The 24,315-nt window shown below is 47.7% G+C and overlaps 1 protein-coding gene across 2 annotated transcripts in view; it reads right to left on the bottom strand.

Moving 5' to 3' along the window:
• The window catches only part of LOC147105277 (alpha-1,3-mannosyl-glycoprotein 4-beta-N-acetylglucosaminyltransferase C-like), a 97,988-nt gene that overhangs the window by 54,571 nt on the left and 19,102 nt on the right, over positions 1-24,315 (bottom strand). Inside the window, exon 2 of one of the 2 annotated variants that reach the window (XM_086011462.1) lies at positions 21,131-21,242. The exons of the other annotated variant lie outside the window; for it this stretch is intronic. The gene's annotated coding sequence lies outside the window, so the exon portion shown is untranslated. The remainder of the gene's footprint in view (positions 1-21,130; positions 21,243-24,315) is intronic. 2 annotated transcript variants of the gene reach the window in all.

Raw genomic sequence — 24,315 nt, 5'->3', positions numbered from 1 at the left:
CGCTGCCCCACTCACCAAAAGTAACCCCGAGATCATCTGTAGTGCCCCCAACCACTGCTCCGGCTGAGATCAGCTAACCCAGCAAAGGCCAGGAATCGAACCTTGAACCCACCTAGTCTGTGTGGCTCAGTATTATATCAGGCAGTGCACTGACCACCTGGGTTGTTGGAGAGCTCTTTGTACTCGTCTTTCTATGAACACTTTGTTTCCCACTTATACTTGACTTTGACCACATGACCTACCTCAGCCACTACACAAGTTTATCACGCCACGCACTACACCAGCATGTTGTGTTTTGCACACAACGGTTTTTAGCGAGGCTTAAAACGACTCTACCAAATTCCCTCTGTTCATCTGCTTGTTTATCACTGTGCCTATATTAGCATTGAATTACTTGTGTGGTAAGTAAACAATTAGTTTGTAAAAATGATCTCCAATAAATACCTGGGATTTATTCTGGCAATTTCTCAGTCGTGTACAATATATTTGAACTGCAGCATAAAACCTCCGCTGTGTGCCACCTGTCCTAATATATAGCTCGCTGCCAAATTTTGTCTGATAACGCTTCGCCTTGGGACATTTTACTACTTTAAATGGAAATTGTTCTTGTTGTTCTGGTAAAGTTTTACTGCATCAACTTGGCAGCACTAACTGCAGCCTACACGGTGACAATGAAGACGTTAAGGTGCCCGTGCCTGCACTAATGGCCGGGTTGTGCATGATGACACGTAGAAAGATGATGATGACAGACTTGTGATTGAAGTTGCGTGCACTATATAGAGCACGAGAGAGAGAGAGAGCGAGCGAGCATAGGAGAGGGAGCACGCACAGGAGAGAGAGAGAGAGCGTGTGAAAGAGCATAGGCGAGATAGAGAGCGCACAGGAGAGAGAGAGTGAGCGAGCACAGGGGAGAGAGAGAGAGAGCGTGCTCAGGAGAGAAAGAGAGTGTGAAAGAGCATAGGAGAGATAGAGAGCGCACAGGAGAGAGAGCGCGCAGAGAGAGAGAGAGAGAGAGAGAGAGAGAGAGTGTGAAAGAGCACAGGAGAGATAGAGCGCGCACAGGAGAGAGAGCGTGCACAGGAGAGAGAGAGAGAGAGCGAGAGAGTGAAAGAGCACAGGAGAGAGAGCATGAGAGCAAGCGAGCATGGGAGAGAGAGAAAGCGCGAGAGAGCACGAGAGAGAGAGAGCGCACAGGAGAGAGAGCGCGCGCATGATAGAGCGAGTAAGAGAGAGAGCACAAGAGAGAGCGAGAACAAGCGAGAGAGAGAGAGAGCACACAAGAGGGAGAGAGCGAGAGAGCACAGGAGAGATAGAGAGCATACAAGAGATAGAGTGAATACATGAGAGATAGAGAACGAGCATAAGAGAGAGAGCGAGAGAGAGTGTGTGAAAGAGCACAGGAGAGATAGAGTGCACAGGAGAGAGAGCACGAGAGAGAGTGAGCGAGCATGGGAGAGAGAGAAAGCGCAAGAGCACAAGAGAGAGAGCGCACAGGAGAGTGAGAGAGAGCGTGCGCATGATAGAGCGAGGGAGAGAGCAAGCGAGAGAGAGAGAGAGCACAAGAGAGGGAGAGAGCAAGAGAGTGTGAGAGAGCACAGGAGAGATAGAGCGCATACAAGAGGTAGAGTGAATACATGAGAGATAGAGAACGAGCATACGAGAGTGAGCAAGAGAGAGCGAGCATTCCCCAGTCTCCCTTTCCTCAAGCCCCCATTCCCCAGTCTCCCTTTCCTCAAGCCCCCATTCCCCAGTCTCCCTTTCTTCAAGCCCCCATTCCCCAGTCTCCCTTTCCTCTAGCCCCCATTCCCCAGTCTCCCTTTCCTCAAGCCCCCATTCCCCAGTCTCCCTTTCCTCAAGCCCCCATTCCCCAGTCTCCCTTTCCTCAAGCCCCCATTCCCCAGTCTCCCTTTCTTCAAGCCCCCATTCCCCAGTCTCCCTTTCCTCTAGCCCCCATTCCCCATCTCTCGCCCCGAGCCCCCATCATTCCCGATCCCCATTCCCCAGACACCCTTAGCTCGCTCCCAGTCTCCTTCTCTTCCCCCACTCTCGAGCCCTGCGATTTCAAATCCCGTGATTTCAGAGCCCTCATGAGTTCAGAGACTCCCCGAATACCAACAGCCGCAATTGCCGAGCCTCCAGCCCCCTGCCGACTGTCCCAGCAACATCACCAAGCCTGAGGCTTTACCAGCAGCCAGTGATGTCTCGGAGCTGGGGGGGATGGGGGTGCACTGCGGCAAAAAATTTAAATAGCTGATCTCCCGGGAGCGGTATCCTCGATTCTGAGACACTCCCGGTTATTCTAGGAGGGTTGGGAACCCTATTTGTGAGGAGGCTTTTGAAGGTGGTGTGCGACGTAGCAAGGTTGAGGGGGTTAAGGATTGTGAGTGGTGAAGGGGTGTGAGGGCTGAAGGATCTGCCACTGAAGGTGAATCTATATAAAGGATTACAGTTCAGAAAGATTATTGCCTGTTACCTATTACACAGAAATTGAGTACACAATTGAGCTGTAGAGGAATGATTTCCAAAGTGTTCTCTGCAACCCTGGATGATTGTTTGTAGGGGACGGCTCGAATGAAAATATGACATTATCTTGCAGAAAATTGAGGAAATGCTGACAATGCAGGAAACATGAAATGGCTGCCGTGAAATCCATCACAGCCTCTCACCACAGAACAGTGACTGGAAATGATCAGACTAACAAACTTAATGATTTAGAACAAAATTCAACAACAACTTGCTTTTACATAGCACCTTTAATTTAGGAAAACGCCTCAAGGCATTTTACAGGAGCATTATCAAACAAAATTTAACACCGAGCCACATAAGGAGATATTAGGACAGGTCAAAGAGGTAGGTTTTAAGGAGTGTCTTAAAGGAGAGAGAGGTAGAGAGGCAGAGAGGTTTAAGGAGGGAATTCCAGAGCTTAGGGCCCAGGCAGCTGAAGGTACAACCATCAATGGTGGAGCAAAGAACATCGGGGATGAGGAAGAGGCCAGAATTGGAGTAGCGCAGAGATCTTGGAGGGCTGTAGGACGTTACAGAGATAGAGAGGGGCGAGGCCATGGAGAGATTTGAAAACAACCATGAGAATTTTAAAATCAAGGTATTGCCGGACTGGGAGCCAATGTAGGTCAGTGAGCACAGGGGTGGTGGGTGAACAGGGCTTGGTGTGAGTTAGGACACGGGCAGCAGAGTTTTGGCAGCACATATTATAAACAACAATAGGGAGTAAGGAGTCATTTCAAGGCTTTAACTTAATGTCATGGTTCAGATCATGCCCACAAATCCTTCAAGGTTCATTCTTATAGTTAATGGTCCCATCTGAACCCTTTACTTGATACAGGAAACTTTCTGGTATCCGGCACTGACGGGACCGAGCTGGTGCCGTACCATCAAAACTGCCGTAGAAACCAGCGCTAATGTTAAAACATACGGAGCTTTTGAGCTCCATGTGAATCAACAAACCCTGTTGCTTAGCAACAGCTTCAAAACAGTCGGCCGCAGCTTAAAAGCGTCTCTGTAGCGAAGCAACAGCTTCAGCTAGACCTTGCAGAGCCTGACTGGAAAAAAAAAGCAACGAGAAGTAAAAAAACTTATAGGAAACGGCTCCTGAATTTTGCCGGTAGATAGAGCTTTCCGGACATTTAACCTCTGGTTAAACAAAAGTTTCCTGTATATGAATGACCCTGAAATCACTCCCAGCTGTGCACTAATTTACATATAAGCTAACTGAACTCCTTGTTCACTGCCTTGTAATCACTCCAGGGTATCTATTATTTTATATTTGGTCAAATATAGTGTTACAATTCAATAACAACTTTCTTTTATATAGCATTTTTATAGTAGGAAACATCCCAATGTGTTTTAGACAGTAAGGGAACAGATGTCAATCCCTAGCAGGAGCGATTCGGCAGGGTGGCCAAAACCATGTCAAAAAAAGATTTTGAGAAGGTTTTAAAAAGGTGGAGAGAGAAGTGGAAAAGTTTGGGAAGGGAATTCCAGAGTTGGTTGAAAGCTCTACCACCAATGAAGGGTAGGAGGGGGGAAAGAGCGAGGTTGGGGGTGGAGGTGGGGGGGCGGGAAGGTGTGGTATTCGGTCAAGGCCAGACCTGGACAATCATATGGGTTGGAAGGGATAACAGGCTGGAGGAGATAGGGTGGAGTCAGGCCATGGAGGGATGAGAACAAGAGTTTTAGATTTAATGAGTTGGGGGACAGGGACCCTTCATTGGTGGTAGAGCTTTCAACCAACTCTGGAATTCCCTTCCCAAACTTTTCCACTTCTCTCTCCACCTTTTTAAAACCTTCTCAAAATCTTTTTTTGACATGGTTTTGGCCACCCTGCCTAAATCGCTCCTGCTAGGGATTGACATCTGTTCCCTTACTGTCTAAAACACATTGGGATGTTTCCTACTATAAAAATGCTATATAAAAGAAAGTTGTTATTGAATTGTAGGTCAGCGAGGACAGGGACAGAGGAAAGCAGGTCTTAGTGTGGGACATGGCACGGGTTGCTGAGTTTAGAAAAAGTTCAAGTTTATTGATGGTGTAATGCAAGAAACCAATAAGATGAACATGAAGAAATTGATGACAAAAGTATGACTAAGGGTTTCAGTGGTAGGGCGAGTTACAATGGTGGAATTAAGTAGTCTTGGTGATGATGGAGTTTGAAGCACAGCTCTGGATTGGACAAAATGTCAAGCTGTACATGGTCTGGTTCAGTCTGAGCGAGTTGCTGGGTAGGAAGATGGAATAGTCCCTTACCACTGATTCTAAGTTTATGGTGAAGGCCAAAAATGCTGGCTCCAGTCTTCCGAATGTTCAAGTGAAGGAAGTCTTGACTCAGCCATGATTCGATAGTGGACTGGCAGTCTGACAGCATGGAGGTTGTCACTGAGATTGGTGGAGGTGGAGAGCTGGGTGTCATCAGCATACATATTGAAACGGACTCCATGCTCGCCGTTGATGCCAAGGGCCAGATGTAGATAAGGAAGAGGAGGGACACGAGGACAAATCAAGAATTGGAAACAAACGAGGAATTTCCCAAGGAGCTGGACCACGGAGCAAAATGCAAAGGAGGAGGATGGTCCACAGCATCAAACACTGTCAAGGAGGGACAGAGCAGTAAGCTCACAGTCACCAAGGAGGCCATTCATTATTTTGGCCAGGGCAGTCTGTCTACTGACAGAAGGGTGAAAACTGGATTAAAGAGACTTTAACAGGGTTTAGGGAGAGGTGGGCACGGAGCTGGGGGGGCAGCGACATATTCTAGTGCCTTAAGAGAGGAAAATCAGGTTAGATATGGGGCAATAGCTGGAGAGAAGAAATAAATCAAGGGTGGTTTTCTTCAGGAGGCAGTGATACCAGTAATTATAAAAAGGAGCAGAATGGTACCTGAGCTAATGTAGCGATCAATGGTGTCAGCTCTGATGAGTCAGTTGAGTAGGAGTGTGATGGGGAAGTGACCTAAGGGGTAGGAAGTAGGCTTCATGGTGGAGATGAGCTTGGAAAGGAGAATCTACGGAATGACAATGTATTGTGACTAGAATAGGTTGGTGATTGGCACATAGGAACAGGAGTAGGCCGTTCAGCCTCTTGAGTCTGCTCTGCCATTCAATTAGATCATAGCTGATCTCTACCTCAACTCGTTATCTGCCTTGGATTCATATCCCAATACCCTACCTAATAAAAATCTGTCGATCAGCATCCACAGACTTTTGGGGAAGAGAATTCCAGATTCCCACTACCCTTTGCATGAAAAGTCCTTCCTGATTTCACTCCTGAATGGCCCAGCTCTAGTTTTAAGATTGTGCCTCTTTGTTCTGGATTCCCCCACCAGAGGAAACAGTTTCCCGGTATCTACCCTATCGAATCCCTTTATCATTTTAAAGAGCTCAATTGGATAACCCCTCAACCTCTATACCCAGGGAATACAACCCAAGTTTATGGAACCTGTCCTCATAATTTAAACTTTTAAGCCCGGGTATAATTTTAGTGAAACCTGAACTGTAACTCTGTCTAAGGCCAATAGATCCTTCCTGAGGTGCGGTGCCCAAAACTGAACGTAATACTCGAGATGGGGTCTGACCAAGGCTCTGTACAACGGAGGCATCACTTCCTCCCCTTCGCATTCCAGCCCCTTGAGATAAAGACCAACATTCCATTGGTCTTTTTGCTCACTTTCTGTACTTGCGCACTAGGTGTTAGTAATTTGTGGACCTAAATCCCTTTGTTTCTCCACAGTCCCTAATCTTTCGCCATTCAGAAAATATTCTAATTCGTCTTTCTTGAGTTCAAAGTGGGTTATCTCAAACTTCCCCACATTGCAATCCATTTGCCACCTCACTTAATGGGCTGGATTTTCTCAGCCCCGAGGAGGCGGGTATGGAGGAGGGACTGCCGGTAAAGTTGCAGAATTTGGGGGTGGCTGGCAAACCCGCCCCCAACCCGCCTCCATGCCCTCTTGCCAGGAGGCGGGAAGCCGTCCTGCCCCGGGTCCCGTCTCGAGGCGGGAAAGGGATTAAAGCCTATTAACTGCCTGTTAACAGGTAGTTAACAGGCAGAAAATAGTATTATCCCTATTTTTCATTCTGAAGTGCAGGCTTCCCGACCTGGGGGAACCCCACCAGGGTGTAGGAGCCGAGTAGGAGGTCTGCGGGGTCTGAAAGTGCGATGTAGAGGTGAGCGATGGGTGCAAGTGTGGAGTGGTAAGTATGTGAGGTGAGTGTAAAGTGTTAGAAAATGTTAACTTACCTTTGTTTCTGCCTACAGCCTTCAGCCCCTGTGGAGCCGGAGTCCCCGACATCTCCATTGTAGAGATCACAGATCGGAGGATCCAACAGTCATATCAAACTTTTCTACTTTGTAGAAATCAGAAGTCCTGAACACAAGGACTCATCAAACTACACAGAATGTCAGTGTTTGATAGCTGTCAAACGATGACATTTCTTCTTTCAAAAATTCTTGACAGATGACAAGTCATACGTTGACGTGCTCTGTCACTGACTTCCACCTAATTGGCCCGCTGAGCCCGCCGGGCAGGCTTAACAAGGTCAATCAGGGGAAGATCCCGCTGGTTGGCCAGAGACTGATGGAGGCGGGACTGAAACCGGGCAAGCAGCAGTCCCACCTCCAACACGTCTCCATTGAGAAAATCTAGCCCAATGTGTCTCATGTCTCTTTTTAACTTCCTGCTCCTAACTACACAACTTCCTGTGCCTCCTAACTTAGTGCCATTAGGGCAGAGGCAGGGGAGGCAGCAGCATATATAGATTTACAGATGACCTCAATCTTGGAGAGAAATTAATCCATGAGCTCTTTGCACTTATGATTTTTTTGAGGGTAGGTGTCACAAAAGAGGTTTCAGGGGGGAGTTGGTCATGGGGTAAGAAAGCCTTGGTTTGTCCTTGCCCTACAAGATGATCCTTGAATAGTCGACAGTTTTGGCCGAGATTGAGGCATCGAACTGCTGGATATCACTGAGCTAAATCTGGTGGTGAATGATTAGATAGGGCAGCACTGTCACCATTTCCCTCACCCCAAACTGAGGTGGGCAAGCCGGCAGCAGTGGAACCTCACCCACCAAAATAATGCAAATTACCCTGAAGGGTGTGACTCATTCTGAAGTAGCATTCCATAGTGTTGGTTCCACAGGTGCTTCACCCAAATGACTTTCTGCATGTGTCAGTATAAACAGCAAGGGTTAGCAGGTTATTAGTGAGGGGCAGGAGCAAGGGGGCGGTAGGTGAGTGAGGAGGTGGGGTGAGGGAGAGGGAAATCGTCAAGATTGAGCTCAGTCCTGTCCTCACTCGTCGTCCACACATATACACTTTCCAAGAGGAATCACTAGATGGTGTTTAAGAGGAGGGATCACCCGGTGATTTGTTTCCCTCCCTGCCCCAGCGATATGGTGGCACGTTGTAGCATCCTCACCATTTCCCCAGCTGAACTCACTCATCTCAGCCCAGGACCACAGATTGAAACTGCATTCGTGGTCGGTGCGGCTCGTGGTGTATTCACCCGTTGAGCCATCACGGCCCCCCATGCTGCTTTTTCTGATTACAATATTTAAGAAATCAATGGTGCTGCTGCCAGCCAGTTAGAAATGGACAGTAATCATTCAAACCACAAAAGTGGATAATTTTCAAAGGATTGCAATAACATTTAATGGGGCTTTAAAAATGACAGTCTCTTACACTAATTCAACTTAGCCATTAAGACCATCACATAAAACTGTTCAACTCTAGCCTGCATGTTAAAAATTAAACCGAACTCATCATTAATTCAAAACAAGACCATCAAGAACTCCAGATGTCTATTAAATCCTTCTACACAGGAAGGAAAGTTTACTGTGAAGGCAGAACAGTGCATTTAATATTAAATAGACAGGACTTGCATATACTGTGATTTAAATTCTGCTGCACTACACATAGATCAGCTCCATGGTGCTTACTGCCATTAGGTCCACCGCACCCAAGTAATTGCACTCAAAAATGGCTATTAGATGGTACACCAAGTGCTTTAGAATCACAACCCCACCCACCATTATGCTCTGCCATTTTGAGGATGACTCAGGCAAAGTAGAGCTAATGGCAGCAATGACTGCTGACACAACTCGTGTAGATACATTAAATGTGATTTAAAAAAAAGAAATAAATATTTGTAGGGTCATTTGAATTAAAATTAAGAATTGTTTATTTCAGAAAGCCAGATTTAAAAAAAAAAATGGCCTGGATTTTGCAGTCAGCGTTGAATGAACAGCGTTACAGCTGCCCACAGACTTTTAGTGGGCTTTTGTGTGGCAACTTTATAGTAATTAGTGAGCCATTTCAGCGCAGCGCCCTCCACAGGGGCTCTGAGGCCTGTGTGAGCAGCGCAAGCAATAGCATGGGGGGGGAAAATTGGGTATCGCCCATTTTGGAGCGCTAATATCGGCCGGGTGCAAAGTTTAGCGCCCGGTGCTAATTATCCCCTCCGACTGCAAAATTCGCCTCTATCGCCCCTGGAAGGGATTTGAGCACTAAATCAGGCGTTACACACCTCTCTTAAGGCACTAACGTTGGGGAGTGAGGTACTACCTCAGCTCAGGCGATGTCAGTTACCATGGAAGCCAGACAGACTGGCACTGTCTAGTTCTTAAAGGGGAGGGGACATCCTGCTGGCCAGCCACACCCTGCTCATTGCAGACTTGAATCTCGGCCTGGAGAGACCTCTAAAGCAATTGTGTTGGAAGCACTAATGGATAGGCCCAAGGAAAGAGCTCGGCGCTTAGGAACCTCAAAAGTGGTGCTGAGGGCCAAAACTCCTTAGGACAGCGTTAACTGTCTCCAGACGTCTCTCTCCCTCTCAACCTGCATGTACCAAAAATGTTGCCAACAAGGCAGGAAGCGCCCGCCTTTAAATAGCACTCCCCCAGCCCTTTCCCGACTTGAAAACGTACCCCTCTACCCATCGTTCCTTGCGGCAGGCGCTAAGACAGGGGGGCGCGACTCAATATCCAGTCTGGGGCGCTGCACGATCCGCGGGCGCAGGAGATTGCGGCAGTGGTGTTTAGCGCTGCCGCAAAACGACTGGTCAATTTCACGAGCGCCGCAAAGATCGCCGCGCGAGCGGTGCCAAGTTCCTAGCGCCCAGTTAGCACCACCCCCCCAGTGGCGCTAACCAACCGAATTTCCTCCCCCATGTCTCTTCAACCAATCAGATTGAAAAATCCTCACTGAGACACGCAGGCCTAGAAATTCAGTATCGCCATGTTTGGGGCGTTATAGTCGAGCGGGCGTGAAATTTAGCGCCCGGCGCAAATTATCGCCACCTTCAGCTAAATTGACCTGCTTCGCCTGGAGGTGCTTGGAGCGCTAAAGCAGGCGCTGCACAACTGTCCTATGGCGCTAAGCCGGAGAAGCGAGGCGCTACCACCGAGGGCGGGCGCAGCGCAGGTGCGGCCAGTTAGCGATTGCAGGCAGACACGCTGGCGCCGGTCAGCTCTTAAAGGGGGAGGGTCGATCTTGGATTGCAGCCACACCCTGCACATTGGAGCCCTGATTCTCGGCCTGGACAGACCTGCTGCCACATTCTAACGCCTAGGACCATGGAGAGGGCCAGGGAGCGAGCACAGCGGTTCACTAAGGGGGCCCTGCAGGTTCTGGTTGGCGCAGTGGAGTGCAGGCGATCTATCCTGTTTCCGGACAGTGGCAGGAGGCCGCTGCCCACCGACTACCGCAAAGCTTGGAGGGAGGTGGCTCACAGAGTGACCTCCAGCAGCATGGTACCTAGGACCCCTGTGCAATACAGTAAGAAGTTCAACGACCTCACTCAGGTCGTCCATGTGAGTACCCTTTTCAGAATCCTCTTCATCCCTGCATGTCCACCTCACTTTATGGCGAAAGGGTCCTGAAAGCCCCAATGCCCAGCCCTCATCCAACACCTATGGGCATTTCATGAAACTCACACGCACATTCACCACTTTACACACTATAAGGGCTATTCGACCATGGCAGGCAGTGCAGCCAAGCTCAGGGCTTCACACTGTAAGGGCTATTCGACCATGGGAGGCAGTGCAGCCAAGATCAGGGCTTCACACTGTACTCAGAGCCCGTCCTCTCTCTTGCAGGCCAAGCTGGCCCATAATAGGAGGCAGCAGCAACGGACCGGGGGAGGCCGGCCTCACCTTAAAGACCTCAGCGATCAGGAGCAGCGAGTCCAACGCATTATGGCTGGCCGGATGATTGGCCCCGTCGCCACTGGAGATGCCGACCCCGTTCTGGAGAGCAATGGTAAGGTCATCACCTTTTGACCTCTCTCCTTCCACTTGTGCCTCACACCAGCATCCTTTGCCACTATCGAACCAATACAGTGCTTTGCAGCACTCATGCCTCCCTCGCTGCCGCCCTGTCCTCACGCTAAAGCAACTCTTGTACCTCCCTGCTTTCAGATGGTGACTCGCCAGGTGAGGAGGCGGGCCCTCAAGCTGCCACTGTGAGTGATTCTGAAGGCGATGAAGAAGAGGAAGCCGGACCATCAGTGCCACCCTCAGCCGAGGCAACCCATGGCCATAATGGGGACACGTCTTCCCTGGAGGGGAGCAAGGGGGAAGGGTCTGAGGAGGGTGAAGCTCCGGGGCCCAGCGGGCTGCAGCAACGCGGGGGGGGGGGGGGGAGGGCGGGCGTTAGGGAAGCTCGGCGGCCTTCTCCCCGGAGGGAGAGTCTGGCCTCCAGTCCTGCTACAGTGAGCGTAGAAGAGGTGCGGCTCCTCGCTGAAATGGGCGCCCAGGCGGAGCAGAGGCACACTGAGCTCATGGCTGCATTGGCAAGGATGCCCGACTCCATAGAGTCACTGGCAAGGAGTGTCCAGGACTTCGGTGCAGCACTGGCAAGGAGTCTGCAGGAATTCGGTGCAGCACAGGCAGCTTCCACGCAAGTGCTTAGTGGTACAATGCAGTCAGTGGCTGGTCTGATGCAGACACAGATTGAGGCCACACGAGCAATGACTGCTGCCACCCTCGCTGCATCGGGCACGAATCGCTGGGGCCCTTGCCACGCTGCAGAAGGCCAGCAGTCTGTGCTTCAGCAGATTGCTCCGCATGCTGCAGTGCTGCCCCGTGGGAGTGCCAGTGTGTCGTCCGACCAGGGAGTGCCTGTCCTCTGTCAGGATGGCAGCATTCCTGCTGCCAACACTGTCACTCCTCCACTGCAGCTGCCACCACCTGTAGGACAGACTGCTGCCGCCCATGCAGAATTGGAGCAGTCAGCAGCCGGGCCCTCCAGGCCCAGAGCTGGTTCAGGCCGTCCCCAAAGGGCATCTGCCGACTCAGTTTCTGACACTCAGCAGCCTTCCCCCAGCCTTGCTGCAGCCACTGGGGCCCCATTGCGGAGGAGCTGCAGGGTGGGAAGGGACCAATCTCGCAAGCGAAGCAGATCACCCTCGAAGGGCAAAAAGTAGGAGGTGTGGCAAAATGCTGTTAATTTTTTTAGTGAAGGCCGAGGATCGTGGTCATTTTTTGTTAACTCTTTTGTTCATTGTCTCCAGGTTGTGAGAGCCGGTTATGTGTCTGATTGCTTTGTTTGGGGTTTCTCTGTATTACTTTGTCATGCGGGAAGGGCACACAGTTTGTTAAATAAAGAATTGTCTTTATTCAGATTGTGCATGTTTGCTCTTTGAACTATTTGTTGCGTTGACTGGCTCAGGGTTTGCGGAACTGTTCCATTCATGTTCTTTCAATGGCACAAGCCATTCCCTCAGAGGGGGCCTAGAACCGACTTGCAATAAGCTGCTGACGGACGGCCCTTGCACTTTGTGCCTCCCTCCCATCTTGGTGCTCCTTCTCCTCCGCTGGTGCTCCAATGTCTGCTGGCAGTGGCTGAGTCCTGAGGATTGCCAGGTTATGCAGCATGCAGCACACTACAATGAAATGGGAGACTCGCTCAGGCGAGTACTGAAGGGCTCCCCCGGAATGGTCCAGACAGCAGAACCGTTGCTTTAGCATGCCGATTGTGTGCTCAATGATGTTCCTGGTCGCTTGATGGCCGTCATTGTATCGTTCTTCAGCAGGGGTGCTGGGCGCACGGAGCGGGGTCATCAGCCAGGTGCACAGAGGATAGCCTGTCCCCAAGAAACCAGTCTCCTGGGTGAGCCGGGGCTTTGAAAAGGTCTGCCACAGAAGTCTGGCGCAGGATGGAGGCGTCGTGGCTGCTGCCTGGAAAGCGGGCATTGACAGCTAGTATCAGCTGTCTGTGGTCATACACCAACTGCACGTTCAACAAATGGAACCCCTTCTGGTTGCGGTAATTCTCGGCATCTCGAGGCACCCGCAAAGCCACATGTGTGCAGTCAATGGCGCCCTGGACCATGGGGAAGCCCGCTATTCTTGCAAATCCCATTGCGCGCTCTTGCTGCTTGTCCAGGGTCATGGGGAAGGAAATGTATGGACGTCTCCTTTTGAAGAGGGCATTCGTGACTTGGCGGATGCAGTAATGCACCGCGAACTGGGAGACATTGGCAATGTCCCCAGAAGCAGATTGGAAGGAGCCGGTGGCATAGAAGTTGAGAGCCACTGTCACCTTACCTGCCACCAACAGAGACGTCCTGCTCCTCAGCTGAGGCTGCAGATCTGGCTGAAGCAGGTGGCAGATCTCAGTGACCACCTCCCTGCTGAATCGAAGCCTCCGAATACACTGCTCCTCAGACATGTTGAGGTAGGAGAACTGCTGGCGGAATACCCTGGGAGGGGAAGGTCTCCTGTGCCGACGCCTGTTGGCCCTCCTCTGTCTGGCCGTGATTGGCACGCTCTCTCGGCATCTCGGAGCCCTCTCAATGCAATGGAGAAACCCAACGTTTCCACCCATTGCAGCCCCCATAATATGTGGCCACTCAAGGCTATGGCACTGAAAAAATCAATCCAACTGCAAAGTTCTGGGCCGAAGCCAGAAGTACCTGTGCGAGCGCTGACTCAATGCAGAAAGCTCTCTCCCTTTGTCTCTCTGCAAATATCTCTCTCACACAGGAGTGGTCCAAAAATGGCTACCACTAAGAAGCCAGGAAGAGCCCCCTTTAAACAGCGCCCCCCCAGCCCCACAGCGACTGGGAACCGTTCCAGTCAACCAGTCGCTGGGAGTGCCAGGCGGAAAGGAGGGGGGCGCCCCAAGGGCGTTGCACCATGAAATGACGTCAGGATCTGCGTGCGCGCCTGAGCGGGCATTGCGGTTTTGCGCCGCCGCTAAATGTCCGCTCAATGTCGCGAGAGGCGCAGGTCTCGCCGCGCTCGCCGCTTCGCGCCCCACTTATCGCCCTCTTAAGGCGCAAACGGCTGGCGCTAACAACTAAATTTCTCCCCCGCAGAATCTAAACCAGGAAGTGCAACTTACAATATTTAATTCAATGTAAAATCATGTCCAGAAAGCAAAAGGAGAGAGGGAAAGATAGTTGGGATTAAGAGAGATAAAAGCGACAGAAAGAAAAAAAAAAAAAAAATCTCCAACAATAATCAAAATCTGAAGGAATGAGACTTCACACTTGTAAAAGTAAAAATGCCAGAGAGGTTGTTTAGTAGTAATTAAGACTTATCACACCATTAAAATTCAGTTATACTTGAATGGACAAGCCCTAACTTTTTCTGGCGTGTTTCGTGGGTAACTAGTGGGTAAGTACCATAACTTCACACTCTTCTTGGGTTTCAATGCTGAATCTCTTGGTGAGGTGCTGGTAGCTTCCGGAGAAGCAGGACAAATTGGACAGCAACTTCCTGATTTCCGCGTTTAACTGCTCATGTGCAGATGTCGGAAGTTGCTGTCCGAGTTACTCCATAATGACTGATAAATTCACCGTTATTATTACCGCAAAATCCGGGCCAATGTATTTCCCCCAGATATTGAATTAAGCCAAGAAAATGGAAACGTTATCGCTTCAATAAAAGGCTCTTCATTGCTACCACTGAACATAATTGCAACATACCGTCCGTCCTCATTTTCTGACTGGCGAACAAAAAAAATTATAAATGTTTCAAGACCAACAGTCTATAACAAAAAAACACTTAGTCTTGTATCAAGGGTGGTCTAATTATACAAGTCCTACAGAGCTCACGATAAAAAAAATCATCATCTCTGAAGGGGTCTGAACAGACATTTTTACAAAAGAGCAAATTGTATTCCCTGGAACAATGCCAAAATGTATTTTTCGGTCTGAAGAGTATGTGTAGCTTGCACTGTACACCATGGAGAATCTACCGATTCCATCAAATTGCAGCATTTAAAGAAACTGTGCTTACCTTTTCTTTACACAAGGGCTGCTTCAACAGTAAATGTACGAAGAGAAATTGTTTAAATGTTTCCAGCCACAGAGACCAGTCTCTGCAAGGTTAATACTCGTCACTTGAACTTGCAAAGAAAATATAATGATTGCACAACATTTCCTGTGTAAATTTGAAGGTGTTTTCAATAGGAGTTTATTATACCTTATCTCCCGACAAGGACACTCCTAGAATATTTGTACTTGGCAAAATCTATCACAAGACTGGTTATTTCTTTCTTTGAGATAAAGCACCTCTTGCAACATTTTAAATAGAATGTTATCACAGTTGTATTACACCATTCAAATTAAGCTGGCTATGTTTTTTTGTGAACCATGATCATAAGACACTTTAATTAGCGGGGTGCATTTAAGAGTTTCTTAACCCACCCACACAAGATGCAAAATGTCTCTGGGCAATTGTACCCGAGGTGAACGGCGAAAGCTGTTCCTTCGCTGCTCACAGCAAGATCCGGGCCATTGAATCCAAGTTGGCTCAGTGTCAGCACTCATGACTGAGCCCACTGGAGGGATATCCAACACACTACAGGAAACTCTCGTTTAAACGGCACTGGAATTCTCTATTAACCGGCAAAATTCATACTCTGAAAACAACACCTCAATAACCGGAAATGTTGCAGAGCCCGAGTCCGAGTCTCCCGCGGTGGCCGAGTTAGTCGGTGGGGGGTAGTTCTCCAAACTGCCACTACTCGGCTTCTTGGCGTTGTCGGAAGTCCGAACACCTCAATAACAGGAGTCGGACTCTCCCGCGCTGCCGGTAGTCTCTTTAACACAACATTCTGTAGGTGAGTACCCAATTATACTGCACATTTCTTGATTTTTTAATTTTTGTTTGTTAAAAATAGCCTCGGTAGATAACCCTCTCCGTCATCCAGAATTTTTAATCAACCGGCACCATCCCGGTCCCGTCGGTGCCGGATACCAGAGAGTTTCCTGTATTTGAGTTTTCCACGTAACCAAGCAAGATTATCGACTCAAAAGAACTGCGTCAGAGAAAATCTCTCCATTACAATGTTAAAAACAAGCATACACACACTAAATTAAACGTATACTTAAATGCTGCCTTCTTTTCAGGGGGGTGAATCACTGAACCGTAAGCCCTAATTGATGGGTGCTTACAATCAGATTCAATAGCCAGCCAAATGAGTGCATTTGTGTTCAAACACCACATCATTCTAAAAGCTATTTTTGAACAGAACCAACAGTTCCAGGAAATACAAAGAGAAATGATTTCATGTTGGAACATTTTGTTCAAATATTTTTCTATTTTTTTTCTGAATTAATATGGGCAATAACTTCAATGCAAAAAGAAATGCACAGCATGGCTCCAGTCTCCAGGGAGATATTTATGATTGTGCTACAGATTGACTTGGAGGATTAGGCCAAAAGGCTTTATAAAAAGTTTAATAACAAGCAGATAATGGAAAAATAGCAAAACACATTACACTGCGAAAAAAAATCATTAAAAAGATGAAATCAAAAGAAAATATTTACTAATCTTCCTTTGTCATGCCATATATGTTGTTTCTTTCCACCCCAAACAAAATAAAGTTCATCAAATATTATTCATCCTTTAAAATGATGGGCACTTAAAGGAATAGCCATGTTGGGAAAAAAATAATCTGAATGCTGTGGAGCAATCAGACTTCAACAGTGTCCCAAATGGATCTGTGGGTAATGCACCATCAATGGATAAGGTCCTAGGTTTGATACCTGGTTTGTGTTGAGTTAGTTGATGTTGGTCAGGGTGGTGTTGGGGTGCTACAATTGGTCTTGGTGTCCCCACATTAGGAAATGGAAAAAGAAATTCAGATTTTTGGTTCTGATCAGTACCCAATAACCCTTCTGGAACATCGGTGTACGTGCACGCATATTGGATAAAGGCAGGAAGGGGCTGGGCTTAATTCTGATATCCCGCCCACCTATCAGTGGTTGAACGGTCTGGCAGCAAGCAATGCCTGGGTTTAGGCAAGGGCAACAGGCACTTACACAGGGACCAGAGGGTGCCAGTGCTTGGGAAATCATACCCCCAGGATGGGTCAACCATGACAGAAGGACAAAGTGGCACAGGTTCTGAATGCTGAAAGACAAAGTTCGGACTGATATTAGGAAGTTCTTCTTCACACAAAGGCTGCTCAGCAGGATTACCCTGGAATCTCCAGGAATTAAAGACTAATCGCCAGGACACTGCCGAGAGCAACCCAGGAGAAAAAAAAGTAATCGAGGCGTTAAAATTGTGCTTTTTAAAAAAATAAAAATCTTTGAAAACTTTGGCTATTAGTATGAAAAATATCTAAGATGGGAATAAAGCTGTTTGGCTGAAATCATTCAATCGGGTAATGATGAGTCTATTGGTTTTCCAACTGGTGCGAGAAGGCGGTGCTCCGCGAATATGGACGTGTTGGGCGACCAATGGCAGGAGTGTGGGGGCAGAACGGTTGGAGGCAGAAGGTCATGTGATGACACCTCCAGGAATATATCCAGCCAGAGTTGGCAATCCTATTAACCCAGGAACTAGATTCCAGAGTAGGGCAGTGAAGGTAAAAACCCTGGAATCATTCGCTCAATGCTGTGACTGTAGGTTTGTCTGGATGATGAGGTCAGATGGGGAAAAAATGGCCTTCCTTATCTGTATCTACCTTGCGAGTCTCTGCTTTGCGAAAAAGGAACAGTGAAAAGGGTGAGAAGTCAGGAAAAAGTAACTGAAATGAGTTAAATAGAATATACAAAGATTTAAATACTTCATTAGAAAAAAGTAAAAAAGGGAGAGAATCAAGATGTGGAAAGTTGTATAATCAGTCTACTCTCAATCAGCAGCAAAGTGATGGAAGGTGTCATCAACAGTGCTATCAAGCAGCACTTACTCATCAATAACCTGCTCTCTGATGCTCAGTTTGGGTTCCGCCAAGACCACTCGGCTCCCGACCTCATTACATCCTTGGTCCAAACATGGACAAAAGAGCTGAATTCCAGAGGTGAGGTGACAGTGACGGCCCTTGACATCAAGGCAACATTTGACTGAATGGCATCAAGGAGCCCTAGTAAAACTGAAGTCAATGGGAATCAGGGGGAAAACGCTCCACTGGCTGGAGTCATACCTAGCACAAAGGAAGATGGTTGTGGTGATTGAAGGTCAATCATCACAGCCCCAGGACATCGCTGCAGGAGTTCATCAGGGCAGTATCCTAGGCCCAACTACCTACAGCTGCTTCATCAATGACCTTCCCTCCAACATAAGGTCAAAAATGGGGATGTTTGCTGATGACTGCACTGTGTTCAGCACTATTCACAACTCCTCAGATAATCAAGCAGTGCATGACCGCATGCAACAAGACCTGGACAACGTTCAGGCTTGGGCTGATCTGTGGCGCAAATGTTATCTGCCACTTACGTGCCAGGCAATGACTATCTCCAACAAGCGAGAGTCTAACCACCTCCCCATGACATTCAACAGCATTACCATCACTGAATCCCCCACCAGCAACATCCTGGGGGGTCACCACTGACCAGAAACTTAACTGGACCAGACAGCCACATAAATACTGTGGCCACAAGAGCAGGTCAGAGGCTAGGTATTCTGCAGCGAGTGTCTCACCTCCTGACTCCCCAAAGCCTTTCCACCATCAACAAGGCACAAGTAAGGAGTGTGATGGAATACTCTCCACTTGCCTGGATGAGTGCAGCTGCAACAAGAAACTCGACACCATCCAGGACAAAGCAGCCCACTTGATTGGTACCCCATCCACCACCTTAAACATTCATTCCCTCCACCACCGGCGTACTGTGGCTGCAGTGTGTACCATCTACAAGATGCACTGCAGCAACTCGCCAAGGCTTCTTCGGCAGCACCTCCCAAACCCGCAACCTCTTCCACCTAGAAGGACAAGGGCAGCAGGCGCATGGGAACACCACCACCTCCAAGTTCCCCTCCAAGTCACACACCATCCTGACTTAGAAGTATATCGCTGATCCTTCATTGTCGCTGGGTCAAAATCCTGGAACTCACTCCCTAACAGCACTGTGGGAGTACCTTCACCACGCGGACTGCAGCGGTTCAAGAAGGCGGCTCACCAGCACCTTCTCAAGGGCAATTAGGGATGGGCAATAAATACTGGCCTTGCCAGTGACACCCACATCCCATAAGCGAATTTAAAAAAATATTGTCATTACAGCAATGCTAACACTTCACACTTACTGTTTGATCCAAGTATTACAGCTGCAGTACAGCGATTCTCAATTCAGTACAATTAATTCCATTTCTCGTGCACGACTGCTCCACCATCATCTCTTTGCTTCATGCCAGCGAGTAGGTTGACAACAGGAAATGAAAGTCATGAAGCAACTCACCCACAGTATAGTCCAACCCACAACCCCTTGGCCCTATGTAATCTGATGTACACAACATGGATGTGAACATAATGCATTCTCTTGTCAAATCTAACAAATGGTGACTTTGAATGAAGAACTTACAAGTTGGATCTTTAAAGGGCCGTTTGGATCACACCGAAGAGATGAGTCAGCTACAACTCTGCACTCCTGATGGTCCCAGTCTCCGTGCTCTTTGTCTTCTGACAAGCTGTGCATTAATAAGTCAGCGTGTGGGGGCTTGAGGTCTGATTATCTGCTCTCAGATGGAGCAGAGCGAGCCCTGCTGTCAGTGGAAGGTCGAGCTGTTTATTATTAAGTGCAGCACTCAACAAAATCTGTTATTTGATAGTAGCATCGATTCAAGGTTTCTCTCCAAAGTGGCCTCACGATGCTTTGTATTGACTCCCTCATGCAGAATAGTGATTTTCCTGGCCAGTACACACCAATCTGTCCTGATCATTTGACAATTTCCCCCTTTCACAATTAAAAGAGAATCTTATCTTTATTCTTTTCTTTTTCATGTTGCCAATTCTCCCACCCTCTCCTGATAATACTGATCAGAAGCAGGAGTTCTGGTCTAACCTGAGGCACTTGGGCCTGTTATAACCCCCACTAACACTGTCCTGTTGAGATCAACTAATTCAGCACAGACCAGGAGTAGAACTTGGGGCTTTCCCGGCCTGTGGAGCTCAGTTTAATACGAGGAAGAGGCAGCCATGCTGAGGAGTAGTCAGGGCACCAGTTTTCATGCACTCCCACTGCCCTTCAGTACTTCCCCCAAGTACTACAGTAACAAGAGGACACAACGTTAAGATAAACAGAAAAATGATTAAAGGGGAGTCATAAAAAAAATCTTTACACAGAGGATGGTAAGAACATGGAATTCTCTGCCACAAATTATTGTTGAAGCAAAGTCCGTAAATTCTTTTAAAAGGGAATTGGATAGTTGCTTGAAAGAGAGGAATACTAAAATGAGCGAGGGAGCAGAATTAGACTGGATGGCTCAGGTGAAGTACAACACTGGTGCAGACTTGATGGGAGGGGGGAAGGAAGGGGGAAATTGCCTGCTTCTGTGTTGTGGTATTCTATAATTTTATGATGCAGTTTAGTGTAGATAAACATGACATAAAACATTTTGGGAGAAAAAAATGGAGGGAATTCAAGTGTTCCGTCGATTTTGCAAGCCCTAAAACTCCAAAAGAACTGGAAGTCCATACGCTCGATTTTATAGTCCGTACTTAACAACATTCTAACTGCAGAGAAAGAAAACGCCAATGGCTATGAGAGGCCTGGTCATTCCTTCAATCGTTTAAAAAAAAACTGAATTAGCCCCAAGGAATTTTATGAGGTTTACTCCCAAGAGGATATTATTGAATAAAAATGGTGACTCTGATTGCAGTAAAACTACTGATGAGCAGTAGTGTTTTAGTGCTCCTGATAATATCTGGTGATCCTGTAAGTTCTAGACAATGTGCAAAAACAGAATTATTTTTTTTTAAATTGGATTTGTTTTCAGGACAAATTACGATTCAACTGCAATCGGAGATTGAGGTGTCGGCATCGCTAATTTTTGCCTTATTTTCCAACTTTCCTGGTTGGGTCTTTCCCATGCAACTTTTGCTGGGCAGGAAAGCAGACGGGAAACCTGTTCTTAAATTTGTGCAAATACTGCTTTTTATCAAGCCAAGCGGAAATACATTGTTGCTCAGTGATGACGTTATCATGTCAACTACATTGTTGGTATAATAGGCAAGCACATATTCCTTCAACTTCTGCACGCTAAATTTGAATACAGCCCAGATAGGTGGGATAATAGACTCTTCTTTCTGCTAGCAGTAAAGGTTTACATGAAGTGACCTGGGCCAGTTCAAGCATGGGCTTTAGTAACTACACAGCATAAAAATGGCCACAATTTGACACTAAATTGGAAAACTCATTCAAAAAGGCCATAAAAATGACTCACTTTGGAAAATAGAAATGTCAGATGGGCGTTTATCATCTCAGGCTGTGGTTAAGCATCTTCTTTGGTTTTCACAAAGGGAACTCGATTCTGCCTAACCTGGGAGTGCGTGAAGCTGAGAATATAGAATGCAAAAATAAGGTAACAACTCGCTCCGCGTACTGAACCAGATTGAGGACCAAAAAAATCCGTTTCAACAAAGCTACCATTCCCCAACACCACAATCCCTCAAACAGCACATAGATTCCCACCTCCTCCCGACACCAAAACAACATGCAAAAATCATAAACTCTGGTCTCTTGCGCCACATGATAAAAATAGACGATGCAAAAGGTTTGATACACAAAAACTCAACCAAGTAGTGTTTGTTTTACAGAATGATGTGCAAGAAGTGGAACTGTCAGAAAGTGGATTACAGTAATAGCTCGACTGGATACCCTCTACATTGTGAAACAGATGAATATATTTCCTAATACCTACAGGAATGGCTTTTGTCAGGTTAAGTACAAATCACAGCCTGCAGTCTGATCTAATCCATTTTTTTCCATTTCATTGGACTGAGCAAGCTGGGCTCAGTTAAACTTGAGGTTTTTTTTAAAATTAGAAGAATTTACATTATTTTTTCCTGTCAGACACACAGAACTGAGCCACCTTAGCTGTAAACCCTACAACTTCTGAATATCCTTTACAGATTTCCACAGATTTTGTAGTATATAGAGGGGACAGATGTATTTATGCCATTTACATTGGCATAAATAGTGACTCTTAGGGGTTGATTTTCAGTGTGCCGTGAGGCGGGCTTTTAGGCGTGTGGGGGGCTAAAATCCTGAATTCGGGGGTCCCGACACCATCCTGCCCAAAACCCGCCTCCACGTAAGTTTCAAAGGAGGCGGGTACCCGCCCCGCACTGGGACCCGCCGACCCGAGGCGGGAAGGGATTAGTGCTAATTAACTGCCTGTTAACAGGTAGTTTTTAGCCTAATCCCTATTTTGAGGGGTGTCATGTGGGATTCCCGACGGCTCCAAACCACGCCAGGTTAGAGCAGACGAGCCGTCGGGTTGAAGGACTTGGAGAGGTCGCGATGTCGGTATTCAGGTGAGTGATGGGTGCATGAGTGCAAAGGTAAGTGTGTTTGGTGTGTCTAAAGAAGTTTAATTTACCTGCACTTACCTTAACAGCCTTTCTTCCTCTAGGTTTCGGGAGTCCATCATTCAGCCGGCACTGAAAGCAAAATGGTTGCGAGCTGTCAAAAGTGACAGCCTTCAGCTTTCATTGCCGGTGTGAGTTCTAACTGAGTCTGTGGAGAAGGACTCAGGTTAGAAGTCAGACTGTCAGTGTTTGACAGCTTCAAACAGCTGTGAAACACTGATATTTCATCTGTCAAGACATTTTGACAGATGAAATTTCAGTCTGTGACGTCACCTGTTGCCGGGTGGCCCTTAATTGGCCTGCTGAGCCCACTGGGCGGGCTCAACAAGGTCAATCAAGGGAAAATCGCGTGGATTGGCCAGACATCGATGTAGGCGGGACTACAACCCGAAAGTTGTAGTCCCGCCTCCTTCCCAGCTGCTGAATGAAAATCGATCCCTTAGAGATTCATCATTCATATAGACAAAACTTTAAGTCAGTTCCATCGGCTATAATTATCTGCAAATAGAAACTATGAACAATATTCTAATATGGGAGCACCAAGAACATTAGTTGCTCGACCTCCCTAGCAAGTGCAATGGAGAAACAGAAAAGAACAATAACTGGAGTGGTGCAAAGACTTTACTGTGAACTCAATTTTCCTCTCGAGCCACAAGGCGGCATTGCCCCAGTTCCTGTCCCCTTTCAATGTTCCTGGTAATGCAGGCACTGGGAAACTCAAACAGTGATCTTGAGGGGGTGTGTTGGGATCCAATAGGACTCTGCAAACATGCCATGAAGCAAATTGCATGTCCAAATTTGAGGCTTAATAGGAAAAATATTTGGCCATATTGGTGTAAGATGCAACCTTACGTGGCAAATCCATCAATCCTATATGCCCAGTGGGGAGATGTGATGGAAGGGAGCAAGGGTCAGGGATGGGCATGCAGTACCATACAAGGTCAGAAATGGGGATGTTTGCCGATGACTGCACAGTGTTCAGTGCCATTCACAACTCCTCAGATAATGAAGCAGTCCATGCCCGCATGCAACAAGACCTGGACGACGTTCAGGCTTGGGCTGATAAGTGGCAGGTAACATTCGCGCCACAGAAGTGCCAGGCAATGACTATCTCCAACAAGCAAGAGTCTAACCACCACCCCTTGACATTCAATTGCATTACCATCACCGAATCCCCCACCATCAACATCCTGGGGGGTCATTGTTGACTAGAAACTTAACTGGACCAGCCACATAAATACTGTGGCAACAAGAGCAGGTCAGAGACTAGGTATTCTGCGGCAAGTGTCTCACCTCCTGACTCCCCAAAGCTTTTCTATCATCTACAAGACACAAGTAAGGAGTGTGATGGAATACTCTCCACTTGCCTGGATGAGTGCAGCTCCAACAACACTCAAGAAGCTCAACACCATCCAGGACAAAGCAGCCCGCTTGATTGGTGCCCCATCCACCACCTTAAACATTCACCCCCTCCACCACCGGTGTACCGTGGCTGCAGTGTGTACCATCTACAAGATGCACTGCAGCAATTCACCAAGGCTTCTTCGGCAGCACCTCCCCAACCCGCGACCTCTTCCACCTAGAAGGACAAGGGCAGCAGACGCATGGGAACACCACCACCTCCAAGTCACACACCATCCTGACTTAGAAGTATATCGCCGATCCTTCATCGTCGCTGGGTCAAAATCCTGGAACTCTACCTAACAGCACTGTGGGAGTACCTTCACCACACGGACAGCCGCGGTTCAAGAAGGCGGCTCACCAGCACTTTCTCAAGGGCAATTAGGGATGGGCAATAAATGCTGGCCATGCCAGCGACGCCCACACCCATAAAAAAAACCAAATAAAAAACTCTGAAAGCGGTGCTCCCTTATAGCACAGCCCCCACTGCAAATGCTGCATTGGTTAATTTGAATTCACCATTTTCTTGCAGCTTTTTTTTTATTGGTGTAGAATTAAAACACTTTTTTCCCCCTAAAGTATGCAATCACCCCGGCATGAGGCGAGACCGTGAGCCAACACCATGATTCATGGGCCT

Source organism: Somniosus microcephalus, chromosome 18 (genome assembly GCF_052327205.1).
Source record: "Somniosus microcephalus isolate GS21.2 chromosome 18, FLI_Smic_1.0, whole genome shotgun sequence".
Taxonomy (NCBI): Eukaryota; Metazoa; Chordata; class Chondrichthyes; order Squaliformes; family Somniosidae; genus Somniosus; species Somniosus microcephalus.
Note: the sequence above shows the minus strand (reverse complement) of the source record. Positions and strands in the feature narration are given on the sequence as shown.